General features: G+C 36.3%; 1 non-coding gene across 1 annotated transcript; it reads right to left on the bottom strand.

Annotated features, from left to right (window-relative positions):
• Positions 1 to 4,245: 4,245 nt before the first annotated feature.
• On the bottom strand, positions 4,246 to 4,352 carry LOC113756253. The gene has a single exon (XR_003465881.1). It is a non-coding gene; the product is annotated as a small nucleolar RNA R71 (small nucleolar RNA).
• Positions 4,353 to 20,281: the final 15,929 nt, after the last annotated feature.

Genomic DNA, 20,281 nt, shown 5'->3' with positions numbered 1-20,281 from the left:
GACGTTTTGAACGATTTTCCCTAATTTAAATCTGGGTTCAATGTTTAAGTGTGGAAGAACAGGAAGAATTGCTCAACTTTACTGGGCTGATCAGAAATTGGCTCATAGTGCATGCAATTATTAATGATGTTCGACAAATCATTCACAGTGCCAAAATTTAAAACCAACTAATATCAGGTAATCATTGCTTATAGGCATGTCAATGGGTAGGATCTGGGTTGGATTCCTTTTATCCAGATCCAGACCCATTTAATTTAGTTAGACCTAAACTCAAATCCAGACCCTTTTGGGTCTGAAAAAGTAAGTCCATACCCAAACCCTTATAGATCTGGGTATTCAATGGACATCCATGGGTATTTTCTGAACATATTAAAGTAAAAAAGTATTTAAAATATATAGAGTTCATAAATAATATAAATACCATCTAATTTTTGTTTTCAAATAATAAAATTAACATTCAACAAGTTGGATGCAATATTGTGAATTCAAAGAAAGAATTATTGTCGACTACTTCTATATATTTTCAAAGATTCAACTGCATCCACATCCAATATTTCATTTATTTGCCTTTACCTTTTCTCCTTTTTTTGAAAAAGTTTGTACCAATTACAATGATAACTAGGACTAGTTTTTAAAGAAAGAAAGCAACCATAACATATATAAATATTTAGTCTTATTAAAAAAATATAATTTTGTACCTCTTTTTCTTATTTAAACTTCAATGTTGGTAGATATCTCGCAATCCAGCACTAAAATAGTTAATGAGATAAATGTCATTTGACTAAGGATCGATGGCAAATAAATAATAGAATAAGAAAATTTATAAACACTTACTCATTTTTTTTTATTCAATCCAATCATCAGTAATCACTAATGTTTCAACCATATCTAGAAGCAATTTGGCACGAGTCTCATCAATCACCCAACCATCAATACTAAATGCAGATTCTAATACCATAAAATCTTATCGTATTTGATCCAAAAGCCATAAAATATTATATTATTTTATAAATTTACTAATATATATATTATTTAGGGAAAATCGTCCAAAACGTCCCTCACATTTTGTAAAATGACTTTTTTCGTCCCTCACTTTTAAAAGTGTAATTTTATATCCCTTACAAATTCACATCGGACAAATTTAGTCCCTAACTAGGTTTTCGATCATTTTTTGGCCGGAATCCATCATGTGCAAGGCATGTGATCATTTTTGAAGGGTAAATTTGTCAAATTATATTTTACACAATCTGATCTATAGTCCTCCACATTTTATAAAATAAATTTTTTCGTCCCTCACATTTTATAAAATGATTTTTTTCATCCCTCACATTTCACAAAATGAATTTTTCCATCCCTCATATTTCAAAAAATGAATTTGTCATTTCTCACTAATTATGTGTGTGAATACATTTTTTTAAACACATGTATATGTCTATTTGATTTTGCTTAATAATAATAGCATAACACATGTATGTAATTGGGCCCAACTTGTGGGCTATCTTTTCTTTTTGTATAATTATGACTAATATTTACCAATAGAACCTTAATTTGCATATTCTTATTGTATTTTGACCGAAAATAGCTTTATTGGCCAACTTATAAATGAATGCAAGATTATTTATGATAAGAGTTTATTTTACGTATTTTTAAGTGCATTTTATTAGTTAATTTTGAGTTGATTATTTAGTTTTATAATTAAAATAAAGAGGTTTTTGGTAAAATTATATATTTTTGGTAAAAGTGGATAATATTGCATTTCTATTGATTTTAATAGTAAAAACTTCATTTTATGCAGGAATAATGAATCAATCACCAAAGGAGGTCAATTGAGGTGAAAAATAGAGATTTGGTGATGAATTTAAGTGGCAACAAGAAGAATGAAGTGAAAAACGTTCAAGTGAGGAAATGCAATACAAGTCAGTTTTGACACTTTTCAGTATTTTGACCATATCTGGAGCTACACTTATCGGATTGAGGTGATTTTTATACCATTTTAAAGCTAAGAAAGAGACCTACAATTCGTATGAAGACATCGAAATCCATTTCTGCCATCTTCATGGGCAAAACATTGGAATACAGAAGCTGCACCCTGTGGTCGGAAGTTAAAACAGAGGTTTGAACAGGTGACAGTATTTCGATCATATCTCAGGGTACAAAGCTCCGATTTGGATGATTCTTGAAGCATTGGAAAGCTAACTCAAAGGGCTACAACTTTTGTGTTTTGCACAAAAGCTAGTTCGGCCTTTATGATAGAGAAAATCGCAGATAAAGTAAGGCCAAAGTGAATACGCGAGTACACAAAACGTGACTTGTAACCGCGTTTTGTGTAGGCGCGTTTTTATAGCCGAAATTCTGCAATTTGACTCAGCCAATTCTCTTGTGTTCATACCACTTTCCAGCTATAAGATGCAAGGGAATTCGGTGCACATGCTTCAGAAGACAAAAGGGCAAGAAAAGTGGCTCTTATTTTCAAGTCAAAAATATGGTTTTTGACTATGCTAACAAAGTGGAGATTTGGAATCAAAGGATAGAATTTGACTTGGAAAAATGGAGCATTTTTGAGTGTTTTTTATGCAGAGATATGGGGAGAGATCTGGGGACCATTCGTAGCTTAGCTTCTTTACAGAAAAACATATTCTCTCTAGCTAGGTACTTGCAAGGGGCAATTGAGGTTTCATCTTGTAATCATCCAAGTTCAAGACAAAGGAGATTTTTGGAAGGCTTCACCATATCTTGGCTAAGACTTTCTTTATTCCTCTTGTATTTGTAATTCATGATGATTTACATTAATGAAGTTATGAGTGTTTCATCATTCATGAGTAGCTAATTTCCTTTATCTAGGGAGTAGATGAAGCTTATGGCCAAATGATATGAAGTGATTGTGATTTATGCTTGTTATGTCTTGTATTAACTTATCTACTTGTGTATGTTGGATTACTTGTTGTTGCTTGATCACCAATGGCAGGTTTATAGTTGTTTTTACTCATTGAGAAATGGTAAAAATAATGGAATGACACAAGTAGAACTTGAGTTGTATATTCATGAGAATAGAAATACATTCAAGTGGATGAAATCTGCATTTCATGTGTAAATAAGAACAGATTTAGTATTTACCAAGAGATTAGGAAAAACTAATCTGTTTTAATCCATTATTATCATGAGAATGTGAATTTGGTATTTCTGGAAATGAATCCTTGGTTAAACAAGAGCAGTAACAAGTGTTGAATTAATTCATTTTAGATCTTTTGAGTCATAAGTGGAATCTACATCCCTAGATCTTAATATTTAGTGAATTCTACTCCTATTGTGAAATTGCATTTATCTATTTAAGAATTTTTGTAGTTGAATTAAAATCTGAAGTTTCTGCTCAAATTAATTGTAAGTCTAAATAATAGAGTAAATTAGTATCTAATAATTGTTTTAATTGCTCCTCGTGGGATCGACCCGATACACATCTTGTACTACAATTGCGACCTGTATACTTGCAGTCCAACGGGTGTAAAATCGGAATTAAACTTGCATTGATAAAAAAATTCCCGTCAAGTTTTTGGCGCCGTTGCCGGGGAGCGGCAATATTAGAGCCTAATCAACTCTATTAATTTAGACAGATTTATTTTTATTAGTTGAGCTGATTATATTTAATCTTATATTGTAATCAGTTTTTGACAATTGAAATTGCATAATATCTCTTATTTCTGTTTGTAGTGTATGCACCGGGCGTCCCGGGAAGTTACACCTTTCGATCCAGAAATTGAGAGGACACTACGTAGACAAAGGAGGCACACACAACAGCAAGAGGAACAAGAGATTTGGCAACCGATAGAGGACATTTTGATAGAACTACCATTTGAAGAAGAAATGGCGGAAAATGACCAAAATAGGCGAGTTCTACGAGATTATACTCTACCGGGAACACAAGGATCTCAAACAAGCATAGTAAGGCCTACGGTAAATGCTAACAATTTTGAGATTAAACCATCACTTATCCAAATGGTTCAACAATCTCAATTTGGAGGTAATGCAGTAGAAGATCCTAATACACACTTAGCTACATTCTTGGAAATTTGTGATACAATTAAAATGAATGGAGTTAGTGATGATGCTATAAGGCTAAGATTGTTCCCATTTTCATTGAGAGATAAGGCCAAACTTTGGCTACACTCTCATGCTCCTAATACTTTCACCGGATGGGATGATTTATCAAGAGCATTCTTGAATAAGTATTTTCCACCAGGTAAGACTGCTAAGCTAAGAATGGATATCACTGGTTTTAGTCAAATGGAAGGAGAATCATTATATGAAGCATGGGAAAGGTTTAGAGATTTGTTACGGAAATGTCCACATCATGGACTACCCGAATGGCTGATTATACAAACCTTTTATAATGGTTTATCTTTCTCCACTAAAACTATTATTGATGCAGCCGCAGGTGGAGCTTTAATGGGTAAATCACCCCAAGAAGCTCAGAATTTGATAGAAGAAATGGCCGCAAATAACTACCAATGGGCCAATGAAAGAGGTAATACGAGATGTCACGCAGGTATGATAGAAATGGACACTCTCAATATGCTGAGTGCTCAAATGAATGATGTGATGAAATTGCTAAGTAGACAAGGTGGAGTTGGTCCAAGTTCATCTAATGCACACGTAGCTTGTTGCTCTTTCTGTGGAGGTGAACATGATATTAATGAGTGTATTGATTCTGAGCAGGTACAATTTGTCAATAATTACAACCGAAATGCCCCAAATAATCCCTACTCGAATACTTACAATCCGGGGTGGAGAAATCATCCAAACTTTGGATGGAAAGATCAAGGCGATCAACAAAGGCCAACCAATCCGCCGGGATTTCAACCAAGGCAACCACAGGCTGAAACTAAACCAAGTTGGGAGATCGCGGTGGAAAAACTTGCTAAGGTGACTTCGGATAGATTCGACCGAGTTGAGGGGCGGTTGGACCAATTAGCTGGGATGTACAGAAACTTGGAGGTTCAAATTGGTCAAATTGCCAATGTGATCAACAATAGAAACCCTGGTGAATTACCAAGTAAAACCGAAGTGAATCCGAGAGAGCATGTCAATGCAATCATTCTTAGAAGCGGTAAAACGGTTGAGGGATTCGATTTTGAAAATTCAGGTGGTGAAAAAGACAAGAAGCAAGCAATTGAAGGGGAGCAAGAAAGTCAAAATGATCATGTTATCATTGATATTAATGCACTTCATCCCAAATTAAATTCTCATTTAAATTCTAATGTGATACCTTTTCCTCACAGGTTGAAGAAAGATGGACAGGATCGGGAGTTTGAAAAGTTCTTCAAAATGTTTAAACAATTGCACAATAAACATTCCTTTCATTGATGCCTATATACACAGATTCCCTCTTATTTGCACGTTTCTTGAAGACATCATTGGTCTCAAAGAAGAGGAAAATTGTTTAGATTAATGAGATGTGGATAGCATTAACGGAAGAGTTAGTGCATTGATTAGAATAAACTCCCTCCTAAATTGAAAGATCCGGAAGTTTCTATTCCTTGCACTATTGGTCAATTGCATTTTTCTAATGCTTTATGTGATTTAGGTGCAAGGTGTATCAACTTTATGCCGTTTATCGGTGCTCGGGAGATTGGGACTTTCAAGAGCTAAAAAGCTTACCAATATTACATGCAATTGGCGGATCGGTTCAATCACACGTCCCATGTGGTATTTTGGAAAATGTGCTCATAAAAGGTAAGACAATCTATAATACCTGTGAATTTTGTTGTCTTAGATATGAAGAAGATGTGGAGAATGCCCAATTATTCTAGGACGACCGTTTTTTAGCCACTGCCAACGAACTTTATAATTTGATGTAGAAAAAAGTAAGGCTTAATATTTACGGGTTAATGGTGAGGAAATGGAATCAATTGGGATAATTAAAGAAATGATGACCTACTGCTCTTGTCTAATTGCCATATTGATGAAAAGGTTTTAACCAAAAAGGACCGCAAAGAAGTTTAAATTATAAATGTCCTTGGTACTAACTTTCATGGTGTTAGGAACAAAGGAGGAGAGATAAGGATGGAATTGGCCTTAATAAATTCGCCATTCATGAAGAAAATGGTGAAAAGTTGAGCCAATTCAGAAAAGACAAGCAAAATCCACTCCAAGGTGAAGTTGAGCCTCTCTATGACAAGTCTAATATTCCTCCTTGGCATTTGAGGAAATTGGACTATGAAGATCAAAGCATGGTTCACCACATGGTGGATTGGCTCGGGAGTTTCGACCCATGGGGAGAAAATCGCTCCCTAATGCTCTAAAGTGATTCAACTCTTTCAGTCGAGCCAACGACTATAAACAAAAGCGCTAATTGGGAGGCAACCCAATGTTTATGTTATTTGTGTTAATTTTTTGTGATTTTTAGACTTAAATAAGTGTTTTTGTTAATTTTTTGTTTTTGTGTTATAGGGTTGGCAAATGGAAGCAAGAATGACCATTTGAGGTGAAAAGGGCAAACTTTGATCAAGCAACTCAACCCCTCGATTTACGTTAAAGGTGTTTTTGATTCATTATAAAGGGGTAAAATGCATGTTTTTAATGTTTTACATTTGTTCCAGTCATTAAAATTGACAAACAAATGATCTATGATGCATTTTGAGTCATTGGGGTACCTTTTGTAATTTTTCAAAAGTTGAAATTCTGCTAAAAATCGAAGCAGAAAACGCGTTTTCAAATAAAACGCGACTACAAGTCGCGTTTCTCAGAATCGCGTTTTCAATTCTGCAACTGCAGAAAAGAAAACGCGCCTTCAAAACGCGACCCAAAGTCGCGTTTTAATGGAAATCGCGTTTTCAAGCCTGGATCAAGACTCAAAAACGCGACTTATGAAACGCGACTATAAGTCGCGTTTTAAGTGCTGCAAGATTTGGGAAGAAAACGCGATTTCAGAAACGCGAGTTAAAGGCGCGTGTTTAGTCGCGTTTTATGTGTCTGAATATAGCCTTCAGAAACGCGATTTCAGCCTTTCTTCTTCACTTCTCCAATTTTTCCAGCCGCGTTTTTCCCTCTTCCTTCTACCCAACTTCACAAATTTTCATTTATACTCCATAATCTTGCTAAAAATCATCACCCCAACACCTTTTGAGCTTCATATACCCTTTTTAACCGATTAAAATCCAAGAAAAATACCTCAAATCAGGTTTTTGAGGGATTGAAAGTTAGGGTTCTTAAACTCTAATTTCTTCAATTGGAGGTTGTTTCATAGGGCTTTTTGCATTTTTAGCATCACCAAACATCCTTCTACGTGATTGAGGTAAGTTTGTTCATCAAATCTTTTGATTTTAGAAGTTCATATTTTTTATCCTGAGCTATCTGACATCTTTTAATTTCGAAAATTTGATGAGGTTCATGGCTATTTGTGATTTTATTCATGATTATTATGATTGTTTAAGCATGTTTAAATGTTTAAATGTAGCAATTTATTGGTTTTCAAGTACTTTAAAATTCACAATTGCTATATTTAGATGAAAATTGGAAAAAGGAACTAGGATGTTTTTGAGCCATTGGTGATGTTAAATTATGGTTAAAAAGGGTTAGTTGATGATGTTTAAGCATGTGCATTGTGTATAGTGAGTAATTTGGTTGATTTGGTGAGTTAGTTAGTTTAATTTTTGCCTAAACATGATTATAGCTAAAAGCATATTATTATTGTTAATTCTAAATAGTTATAATCATAATTGCTCCTATTTTCACTAATTAAAGTATAATTGATACATATCTTGTGTAATTTGGTGATTTTGGGCAACTTTAGGCAGAAAATATGTCTTGTACGATCATTGAATGATTAGAACTTGAGCAATTGTATTTGAGGTTATTTGGATTAATGCTGAACTTTTGTTGCCAAAAAAATGAGTTGTAGTACATGTGAATAATTGAAATATTTTTTAGGTACTATGCCAAGAGGAAGAAGAGCGGTACTTTCATCCTCTAGTAGTGAGGAGAGGGAGGTTAATGAAGAGATGGAGGTGACTGAAGAGGAGAATTCACCTTCTCCTCCACCAATTAACCGTCGACCTGGTGAGGGCACTTCCCGTGGAGCGAAGATCGCGTATTTTGACAGTGCTAGGTTCAACACTCGCAGGAATTCAGGAGTGGCACTGAGGCGCGTTGCTAATTTGGAGTTTATTGTTTGAGATGCACGTCAGTCCACCAGTTGAGATGATGACAACATCTCAGAGCTTTTGCATCAGCTAGGACTGGGGCTCCGATTCTCACCCTTCCAAACCATTACTACCCAGACCTGGTGCGCGAGTTTTACGCCAACATTGAAAGTAAGGCGCGCCATAGTTGGAGAAATAATTGAGTCCTGGGTGCGTGGAAGACGAATCACCTTGTCACGGCAAGATTTGGCTGCTATTTTGGGGGTGTATGGATGCACGGACGTCCAGTAGACTTTTGGAAGAAGGAGTTTGTTTCCCCCGAATAGGAGGTGGGCATCCATCATTTGGCCATGGCTAGGTTTGGTCTCGAGTACCAACCTTTTCGCTCTACCAGAAAGGAGGACTATATTGGCAATGTATTCGAACCTCGTCATCGGCTTATCCATTTACATGATGGCTCACAATTTCATCCCAACAGAAGACGCGGTCACACGGAGGTCGCAAGAGCGATATTTTACTTCCTTGATTACATGTTCCACAACCGGAACTTCCCCGTATGCTCGAATTTTCATTGCCCCGCAACATCATCATCAGCCACATTAGGTCTACGGCGAGGCGATAAGACAACTTCTTTCAAACTTTCATTTCCTCGTCTACTGACTTTAATCTTCCCCCGTTTTGAAGTTCCCTTGGAAGGCATGCGGCGGGAGTATGTTCCACCACGTGCTGAGATGACTATCACTACTCTTCGCCGCCTTGGTATTGGCACGGGAGACATTCCACGCCCTGTTCAGGAGCGGAGACAAAAGGCTAGACATGGTCGCGATGGAGCTGGACCATCTACTGCAGCACCACCTCCTCCTCCGCCACAGACCAACTGGCAGCGGCTTTTCGGTCGCTTGGACGACATCGACCATCATTTAGCCAGAATGGATATTCGCCTGGACCGAATTGAAGATCATTTAGGCACACGCCCACCTCCCATCGATGATGATGAAGATGACGATGAAGAGGATGATTGAGGCTGCCCTTTGGCTGGCTTTTCTTTTGTTTGCTTGTTATTTTTATCTTTTGTTTGAAAAATGTTAACTTACATTCCTTATTTTGAATATTGGAACTTGTGGCAGTAACTAGTAGATCGTTGACTGTGGATGGTTGAGCGGTCGATGACTCATGATTCAAGGCTTCACTGGACTGCAGTCATCTCACTTGGGGAGTCACTTGTTCCTTTCTTTTGTTTCTTTTCTTTTCTTTCCCTACACATTGAGGACAATGTGTATTCTAAGTGTGGGGGAAGAAATGTGTGGTACTTGTGATTTTAGTTGTGTTTGATATAATTCTTGTGCTTAAATGGTGTTTCTTGTGGTTGCTGGCAGGGAGATTTAGTCCACTTTTAAGGGGAGACTCTGTCAAAATTTTTCCAAAACCTTATACATATATATGTTATTAACTATAATAAATAAATAAAATTTTGTCACTTATCCTTTTGAAATAAATATATGCGGTTTTGATACTTCTTTTCTTATGAAATTTGGAAATGATTTTTATGTGATTATAATTTTTACATTTATAGGAAAGTATATCTAGTAAAGTGGAGAAAATTATGCCTACATTTTGTATATTTGATGAAAATTCTTCTTTTTATCTAATTTTATAAGATAAGAAATTAATATGGTTAATAAGTGTCATACTCTTCTCATGATTACTCTTAGAGGGAATTTTATTATATATTGTTAAAAAAAAAAAAAAAAAATGGTTATTCTACTCCAATGATTCTCGTACCGAGTAACCGGGGGTTGGCATCTACAAATGTCGACATTCGCGTAAAAAGGTACTTGAATTAAGAGTATGCAAAGCAACTTGAGTATGTGAAATGTTGAGTAACCGGGGATCTGCATCTAAAAATGTTGATCTTCGCGTCAAAAGGCATTTTTCACAACTTAAGTAATATTTAACCCTTAAAATATATACATGAAAAAAAAAAAAGTAAATTAAATCCCTCTTTAAGAAAAATAAGAAGTTGATCATGAGATTAGTTAGCATCTTTATTGACTATAGGAGTTGCTTGCTTGCGAAATTGGATAAAAATAAGAAGTTGAGTTGAATTGGTAAAATTATGGTATACTTGGCTCTTCTTTGCTTGATATTATGAGTACTTGAACTTAATGGAAAGATCACATAAGGGTTATTTACCTTGATTCAAGGAAATGGAGTTGAAATACTACATATGTTTATTTTAAATTTTTGGATCATTGATGGTTGGAATTTTATATTGCTTGAGGACAAGCAATGATTCAAGTGTGGGGGTATTTGATAAGAGTTTATTTTACGTATTTTTAAGTGCATTTTATTAGTTAATTTTGAGTTGATTATTTAGTTTTATAATTAAAATAAAGAGGTTTTTGGTAAAATTATATATTTTTGGTAAAAGTGGATAATATTGCATTTCTATTGATTTTAATAGTAAAAACTTCATTTTTATGCAGGAATAATGAATCAATCACCAAAGGAGGTCAATTGAGGTGAAAAATAGAGATTTGGTGATGAATTTAAGTGGCAACAAGAAGAATGAAGTGAAAAACGTTCAAGTGAGGAAATGCAATACAAGTCAGTTTTGACACTTTTCAGTATTTTGACCATATCTGGAGCTACACTTATCGGATTGAGGTGATTTTTATACCATTTTAAAGCTAAGAAAGATACCTACAATTCGTATGAAGACATCGAAATCCATTTCTGCCATCTTCATGGGCAAAACGTTGGAATACAGAAGCTGCACCCTGTGGTCGGAAGTTAAAACAGAGGTTTGAACAGGTGACAGTATTTCGATCATATCTCAGGCTACAAAGCTCCGATTTGGATGATTCTTGAAGCATTGGAAAGCTAACTCAAAGGGCTACAACTTTTGTGTTTTGCACAAAAGCTAGTTCGGCCTTTATGATAGAGAAAATCGCAGATGAAGTAAGGCCAAAGTGAATACGCGAGTACACAAAACGTGACTTGTAACCGCGTTTTGTGTAGGCGCGTTTTATAGCCGAAATTCTGCAATTTGACTCAGCCAATTCTCTTGTGTTCATACCACTTTCCAGCTATAAGATGCAAGGGAATTCGGTGCACATGCTTCAGAAGACAAAAGGGCAAGAAAAGTGGCTTATTTTCAAGTCAAAAATATTGGTTTTTGACTATGCTAACAAAGTGAAGATTTGGGAATCAAAGGATAGAATTTGACTTGGAAAAATGGAGCATTTGAGTGTTTTTTATGCAGAGATATGGGTAGAGATCTGAAACCATTCGTAGCTTAGCTTCTGACAGAAAAACATATTCTCTCTAGCTAGGTACTTGCAAGGGGCAATTGAGGTTTCATCTTGTAATCATCCAAGTTCAAGACAAAGGAGATTTTTGGAAGGCTTTACCATATCTTGGCTAAGACTTTCTTTATTCCTCTTGTATTTGTAATTCATGATGATTTACATTAATGAAGTTATGAGTGTTTCATCATTCATGAGTAGCTAATTTCCTTTATCTAGGGAGTAGATGAAGCTTATGGCCAAATGATATGAAGTGATTGTGATTTATGCTTGTTATGTCTTGTATTAACTTATCTACTTGTGTATGTTGGATTACTTGTTGTTGCTTGATCACCAATAGTAGGTTTATAGTTGTTTTTACTCATTGAGAAATGGTAAAAATAATGGAATGACACAAGTAGAACTTGAGTTGTATATTCATGAGAATAGAAATATATTCAAGTGGATGAAATCTGCATTTCATGTGTAAATAAGAACAGATTTAGTATTTACCAAGAGATTAGGAAAAACTAATCTGTTTTAACCCATTATTATCATGAGAATGTGAATTTGGTATTTCTGGAAATGAATCCTTGGTTAAACAAGAGCAGTAACAAGTGTTGAATTAATTCATTTTAGATCTTTTGAGTCATAAGTGGAATCTACATCCCTAGATCTTAATATTTAGTGAATTCTACTCCTATTGTGAAATTGCATTTATCTATTTAAGAATTTTTGTAGTTGAATTAAAATCTGAAGTTTCTGCTCAAATTAATTGTAAGTCTAAATAATAGAGTAAATTAGTATCTAATAATTGTTTTAATTGCTCCTCGTGGGATCGACCCGATACACATCTTGTACTACAATTGCGACCTGTATACTTGCAGTCCAACGGGTGTAAAATCGGAATTAAACTTGCATTGATAAAAAAATTCCCGTCAGGGCCTTCCACTTTAGAAACTTCAATGCATCATACACTTAAATGAAACTGATATTCATAAACCATAGTACACCTTCCTGTTGTCAATGTTATCAGCATGCTAATGCATCTTAAGATTTCATGTTGTCTAAGAAAGATCGAACCTTTATTCTATTTGTATAGCTGCTGATATTATCCAAGCATCACCTTTAGGTGCAAAATCTTAGAGATTCTTTCTTTTCCTACTTGAAGAAAACTGTTGCGATCTATCATCCTTAGCCCTCTATATATACCTTTATGCAATTCAAGATTTTTCTCAAAACAAGCCTCAAGCTTCCTCTCAACATATTCTAAGTTCTTAAGTAGATTGTGGTCAGAAAAGCCAGTGGCGATATTCATCAAGAGCAACTGCTGCATTTCCGATGCTCCCAGGCTTCGCGAGGCTTGCAAATTGCCTCTAATTAATGGCAAGGCCTTAGGCACTGTGATTTCTGCAGCTTCAGATAAATCTACCAACTCATTGCTAATCCTCTCCCAATCAAAGCACTGAACCAACGCTCCCAAAGCCTATCCCACCAACCGATTGGCGAGGCCAGCACCAGGACAAATCCTCCCTACCAAAACCAAATGGTATGAACCTGTACTTGGATGCATCATTTTCCAGGCCTAAGAACCTTTCGGGCTTGAAACTCTCAGGATCATCCCACAGCTGAGGATCCCTATGAATAGCCCAAGCATTTACCATCAACAAAGTTTTAGAGGGCATATTGTGGTTCCCAATGGTGCTATCACTTGATGATTCGCACGGAACGAGAGTTGGAGCAGCTGGATATGTAATCTTTGTGACTCATAAATGATGCTTCGGAGGTAAGGCAGATTAGGAAGATCTTGTTCTTCTATTAAACGGTTTTGACCAGTTGTTCTGTCTAGCTCAGTTCTAGCCCTTTTCAGCTCTTGAGGATGGTTTAGCAGAAGAGACATAGCCCACTCTGCTGTGATGGATGAAGTATCTGACCCCGCAGCCAGTAGCGTCTCACCACATCAATGTTAACATCATGCTAGACAGGAAGTTGAAAAGCGTTGATTGCCAACTGCAAAGCTGGAACTATGACCTATTTGCAGTTTACTTCTTAAACTATTAATTTAATTTGTTACATATTGCTCTTTATTACTGGAAAACCAATAAATTTTTGGCAGCTATTTTTTTGCAACAATTACTGAATTGGTAGTTTGACATTTGCAGCAGTTACATATTGCTCTAAGGATCTTAGCCTTTAGGTTGGTAACAATTGAGACTACTCTAAATTTTCTTAGCCAATCCTATTAGGAAAATTAAGACTTGCTAAATTCCATTGCATTTAAGACTAGTAATTACGTCCTCAATTTTATTTAACCAGATTTGCAAATTGTATTCTGTTTTTCTAATATAGCTGTGTGTCTACAAAACGTACAAGATATCTGTTGCATTTCACTACTTAAAATATTCAAAAAACACCAAATCAAAAGTTGAATTTTCAACAAAAGGTATTACCTTTTCATTTATTTCATTTTGACTGAAGATAATGGTTCACGTACATACTTCCTTTGATCTTTTTTTTTTCTTTTTTTTTTCGTGTTTATTCCACTCTGCACTACTAATAAAGTTTCAATCACTTACACTTGGTACTTTGAAGTGTCAAATGGTTCTCAAAATTTGGCCGATCGAATCATTAGTGATACAACTCGAATCAGTAGAAATCCTTGAAATGAACCACCACCACCACCGCCCATGTTAAACTTGCAAGAAATTTTGTAAATTTAGTCCAACTCATAATACAAATAATTATGACTGAGGTAGATTCAGACACATTTAAAAACTTTAAGCAGTGTACTTTTAAAATTAAAAAATTTATATTGTCAAAGTGAAAACTCAAATAAACTTTTAAAAAGTGCAATGTAGAAGAGAATAAGGGTAGTATATGGCAGCTCAAAAGGATTGTTAAATGCCAGAAAAGACCATGTATATTATCCTAAATATATTATGATCGTTTGGTGGTCATTCCACAATTTGTAGGTAAATCTTTCACTTTTCTAGAACCTGCATTGGGCTATATATTTTTTTTTTTTTTTAAAACGTGTTTTTATTCATATATGGATAAACAACATACAGAAATTTCCTTCTACATATGTTTAATTTTCCGAATTGAAGGTATTCCTATTCTGTCTAGACGTATTGCCCCACGAGCCAGTCTTGGGAACGTAGAAAAGGTGTCATATAACCTGACTTGTTGTTGTGGATGAGATACCCCCTCATTGGACAACGCATCAGCAACTGTGTTAGCCTCCCGATAACAATGTGATAAACAAGTTGCGTCCTCCAAAAAATGCGAATCTGTCTGACCTCCCCTTGTAATCTGCCATGGACACTGAATTTGACGAAGAATAATTCGAACTAAGGCCAATGAGTCCGATTGTATACATATAATTCCCAAATCCCCTTTGTATACACGTTTGAAGACCAATGAGAAGTGCCCGAACTTCTGCATGGAGACTTGTAGTTTGTCCAAAATAGGCCGAGAAACCAAAGAGTGGTAATCCCGTTGAATCCCTTAGAACACCACCAACCTCCACCCAGTCCTGGATTACCCTTAGAACAACCATCTGTATTTAGTATGAACCGCCCTGACTCCTTTGACTCCCAGCGAATAACTTTGAAGGCAACCCTTCCAACAGTAAAATTCGGCAATCATACAATTGTCGGAAGGACTGTGATCGGATTGCTTGTTTGAAATGAATCCCTACCATGAAATGATTTCCAAAAAATTGCTTGGCAAATTGCAGATGATCGCATTTGAGCACCTTCAAACATTGCTTTATTTCTTGCCTTCCAAATTTGCCAACAAATAATAGTAGGAATAATTCGGCCCATAATCCGCCGTAACCAGAATCATACGACCTCAACACCACCCTACTATACGAGATGCGCAAAGAAGTTCCTGGGCTTAATCCACATAATCCTCCAAAATAACTCCAAACTACCGACGCTATGTGGCCGTTGGAGAATAAATGCTCAATAACTCCTCGGATGCCGAAGGACAACAGAAACACTTGGACGGTAAATGAAAACCAAGTTCACATAGCCTATCTGGTATCGGTATCCTTCCTCGCAACAATCTGAACATAAAAAATGAAACTTTGAAAGGGATACGAGGATGCCAAATCGAAGCAAAAACCATCGACTTATTTCGAGTCTGCCTAATATCTTGAAACGCTGAATGTATGGAAAATTTTCCAGATGTTGTAGGCATCCAAAAGACTTCCACTTCACTCCCTTCTTCCGGAATGGGTTGTTGTAATATGTAGGACACATACTCCTTTGGTATTGTGATATAAAAGGTTCACATCCCAGTGACCATTGTTTATGAAATTATGGAATGACAACTCTAGGTTAACTGGCACTTGTAAGAACAAAGCACCACATCCTAGCCAGTTATCATACCAAAAATGACACGCCCCCTCTTTTGCAACCCATAACATAGAAAGCTCCACTTGTCGGCTCACATTTACCATCCTCCGCCATATTGAGGAGTCCTTATTTTTGAGTTCTACCTGACAAGGATGAAGACCTCTGCAGTACTTTGCTTTCATGAATGTCTCCCATAGCGACGATCTTGTTCGGAAATTCCACCATAGCTTGGAAGAAAATGCTGTGTATACGTCTTGTAGTCTCCGGAAACCAACTCCGCCCTCATCAACCGGATAACATAGTTGAGACCATCTTATCCAGTGAAACTTTGATTCGTTGAATGATCCCCAAAGGAAGGATGAGCAGGTTTTTTCAATGATTTTAAACACCTTACCCGGGATCACAGATGCTGACATTAGATGCACTGGCATTGATTCCAAGACATGCTTGATTAGGACTATCTTGCCTCCGAAGGAAAGTAACCTTGATTTCCATGATTGAATCCTCCCTATAATAGACTGGCACACTCCTCCAAAATATGATGATTTACATCTTCCAAAGTAGAGCGGGAACCCTAAATAATATATCGGAAAAGGCTTGTAGGAAAACTTTGTGATACGATGAATCACCCTCCGTCTCGCCGTTGACAACATTGGATGGACCAAGTAACAACTTTTTTGCACATTAATAAGTGACGTGCGCGGGGTATACATATAATATTAAGCTCATCCCAATCAAGTTTTACATTTATAAATTCCTAAATACCCCACACGCGATTTATCGCAAGTATACGAATCGTGAGCGAGTATAGGGTATTAAGGGTCGATCCCACAGGGAAGAATGCAATTACCGATGTTTTCAAACTCCTTTATTATTTAGACTACCACAAATATAAAATTTAAGAAAATAACACTAGAAAGCTCCTAGAGATATGGAATTCCTTACTACTCTTGCAAATGAGATTATCGGTTAAGTGAATGCTATTATCTTGATTAGTTATGGCGTAATTTCCTAATGTATGTGAAACCTACTTTCGTAGTGAATCAACTATACTTGTAATTAAGCCATACCTACTCTCGTGGTTATGAAATTAACTACAAGTTCATTTCTTCTATGAAATTACATGAAACAAGTCACTTAAGCCACATAGGTGCACCTCTACTCTCGTGAGTGTACTCCCTAGGCTTATCACTTCTTTGAACTAGTGTTAAATTCCAATTTTCATTGCAAACTTAACACCTTAAGATTATCATAATTAATGGCCAGTTAATCATGATTAGATAACCAAAAGTGATAAATAACGTGCTCAAAATAATATCACCAAATAGCCAAGTAAACATCATTAACAAAATATAGCAAGTTCAACCATAACTCTAGGCATAAACTTTAACTAAACATAATAAAAACACAAAGCCAACTTGTATTATAATTAAACATGAAATCCAATACAAGAGAGAAAGTAGTAGAAGAGATATCACCCTTGTCACATGAGATCAACCTCTTCATCTTTGCCCCTCCAATATTCATCCAAATCTAACTACAAATACAAGATGGATAAACTACTCTACCTATACTATACTAATGAACCAAGGAAACTCTAGTGAAAACTACATTTCTGGTGAGTTTCTCTAGCCTTCTCCCCAGTTATTTTGAATCCTGCAAGTCCATGGCTATATATAGATGAATGCAATCAGGAAATGAGGCTTGAAACATCCCTTTTACAGCTGCTAATTGGTTGTCATACGTTCATCCATAGCTGTAAATTGTTGAAGGAGAAAACAGGTTGTACCAGCAGCTATTTCTGACCAGAATCTGGCTACTTCAACTGCTATTTTCTCTATGATGACGGCTAAATTAGCTCTTGTGAAAAACATAGAAGTTGTAGCCCATTGAAATAGCTGTCCAATGCCTCAAGAATCATCCAATTTAGAGCTGTCTAGACCGAGATATGATAAAAATACCACTGACTGGTCAATTCCGCGTTTTCAGCTCTCAGCAGCAGACTTTTACTTCTGTATTTTGACATTTTGACCAGGAAAACAGCCGAATTGGACTTTGATGTCTTCATACCAAATGTAGATCTGTCTCTTAGCTTTAAAATGATATAAATATCATCTGAATCCAATGTATGTAGCCCAAGATATAGCCAAAATACCAACAGATGCCAAAGCTGACTTTTGTTTGATTCTTTTGTTCTCAAGTTGCATTTCTCAGCTGAGTTGAATTTCGGTATTTCAACTTTTGGACAATGAAAACGGCTAAATTAGATTCTGATGTCTTCATACCAAATTTAGATGTATCTCTTAGCTTCAAAATGGTATAAAGATCACCTCAATCCAATCTGTGTAGCTCCAGATATAGTTAAAATACCAAAACGTGTCAGAGTTGTCAAAGCTGACTTTTCTTGATTCAAATTGCATTTCTCCTTTTACACTTCATATTTTATTTTCACCATTTTAATCCATCTTCAATCATCCAAATATTTTCTCAATGCACTTCATTTGATGATTGAATCATTAAACCTACAAAATATGAAATTTTTACCATAAAAATCAATAGAAATGCAATTTTCACACTTTAACCACAAAATGCATATTTTCACTAGAATCTTAGTTAATTATTTATAAAATTAAATAAAACACACCAAAACTAATTAATAAATTACACTAAAAATACGTAAAATATACTCTTATCAATAAGTTGTCCCGAACATCTTTGATACGCCTCTAACACCTGCATGATCGCCCTTAGAGACAAGGCGAATCCGTTTGCAAATATGAGAATATCATCCGCAAACGCCAAGTGAGTTATATCTGGACAACCATATGGAACTTTGAAACTCAAAAAGCCCGATTGCAGTGCAAGGTTGTTCAATCCTCTAGACAATACTTCAGCTCCGATAATGAATAGCGCAGGTGATAAAGGGTCACCCTGACGAAGCCCTCTCATGGACTTAAAGAAACCATGTGAAGACCCATTAATAATAATTGAAAACCAAACATTAGAAAGCAAGCGCCATACCATATCAATAAATATTTCCCCAAATCCAAAACTTCTCAGGACATTGATGATATGACCCCAAGCGACCCGGTCATATGCCTTAGACCTATCTAGCTTCATAGCCACATTACCACCTCTATTCCTTTTTCCAATACCCGAAACCACCTCCTGAGCCAGTAGAAAATTTTCCGTTATATTACGACCCTTCACAAAGCCTGTTTGCTGGGGGGAAATTATTCTTGGCAACATTCCAGCCAGTCTATCCGCCAAGATCCGGGAAAGCAACTTATTGAAAAAGTTACATAGACTGATTGGTCTGAAATGAGAAAATTCTTGAGGATTTGACATCTTTGGAATTAGTACGATCGAGGTAGAAGTGATAAACCGAGGTAACTCTGCCCCACAGAAAAAACTGAGTATTGCATTATGAATATCTTGTTTGATCACTTCCCACGCAAATATAAAAAATTTTCCTGTGAAACCATCCGGGCCAGCAGCACTTTCCTCATCCATTGATTTTACTACTTGATATACCTCCTCGATCGTAGGCAGTGACTCCAGCTTTCCATTGTCCTCTGGAGAAATCATACGAGGAATTAGGTGCAACATATCTGAAAAAGAGTCCAAAGGACCTGTGAAAAGATCATTAAAATATGATATTGCTTCACTTGCTATGTCCTCCTCCTTGTCCATCCAAACTCCATTGGAATTTTTGATGCAATGTATCATTCCTTGAACACGTCTTTGCTTTACCACCGCATGAAAATACCGTGAATTCCTATCTCCCTCTTTAAGCCATTTGACTCTAGCCTTTTGCCTCCAAAACTGCTCTTCAATTGACAGTGCATGACGAAGCTCCGCTTGAGCCTTATTTAACTCAATCTGGCATTCGTCTGAGTCATTTTGATCAACCATCTCCTCTGCTCGTTGTACCGCAATTTCCGCAACATGCACAGTGTCCATGATGTTACCAAAGAATTGCTTGTTCCATGATTGAATAGCCCTTCTCGTTGTCAATAATTTAGAGCATAAGATTCGCAATGGAGATCCATCAACATTTTGATTCCAAGCTTGGCGAATCACCTCTAAGAGTTCAGGTTTGGATGTCCAAACATTCAAAAAACGGAAAGGGCGTGGCTTATTATCCAACCTAGTTGCAAATGAAATCTTCAACGGAGCATGATCCGAAGGGTGTCTTGTCAAATGGAGTACAGAAATGGCGTCAGAGAGATCCAAACAAGCCCCATTGACTAAAAATCTGTCCAACCTTTTTGAAATCCGAGCTCTACTCCTCCGATTATTAGACCACGTGAAACTTGATCCTGAAAACCCTACATCAAAGACCCCAGCCTCCTCCATGAAAGACATGAAATCAGCTCCTTCTGCTATAGCAAATGGACGTCCTCCACATTTTTCGTGAGGTGCCAAAATGACGTTAAAGTCCCCCCCAATACACCAAGGATGTAATGTAGGTTTATCATTTAACAATGAACAC

This window comes from Coffea eugenioides, unplaced genomic scaffold (genome assembly GCF_003713205.1).
Source record: "Coffea eugenioides isolate CCC68of unplaced genomic scaffold, Ceug_1.0 ScVebR1_2124;HRSCAF=3096, whole genome shotgun sequence".
Lineage (NCBI taxonomy): Eukaryota > Viridiplantae > Streptophyta > Magnoliopsida > Gentianales > Rubiaceae > Coffea > Coffea eugenioides.
Note: the sequence above shows the minus strand (reverse complement) of the source record. Positions and strands in the feature narration are given on the sequence as shown.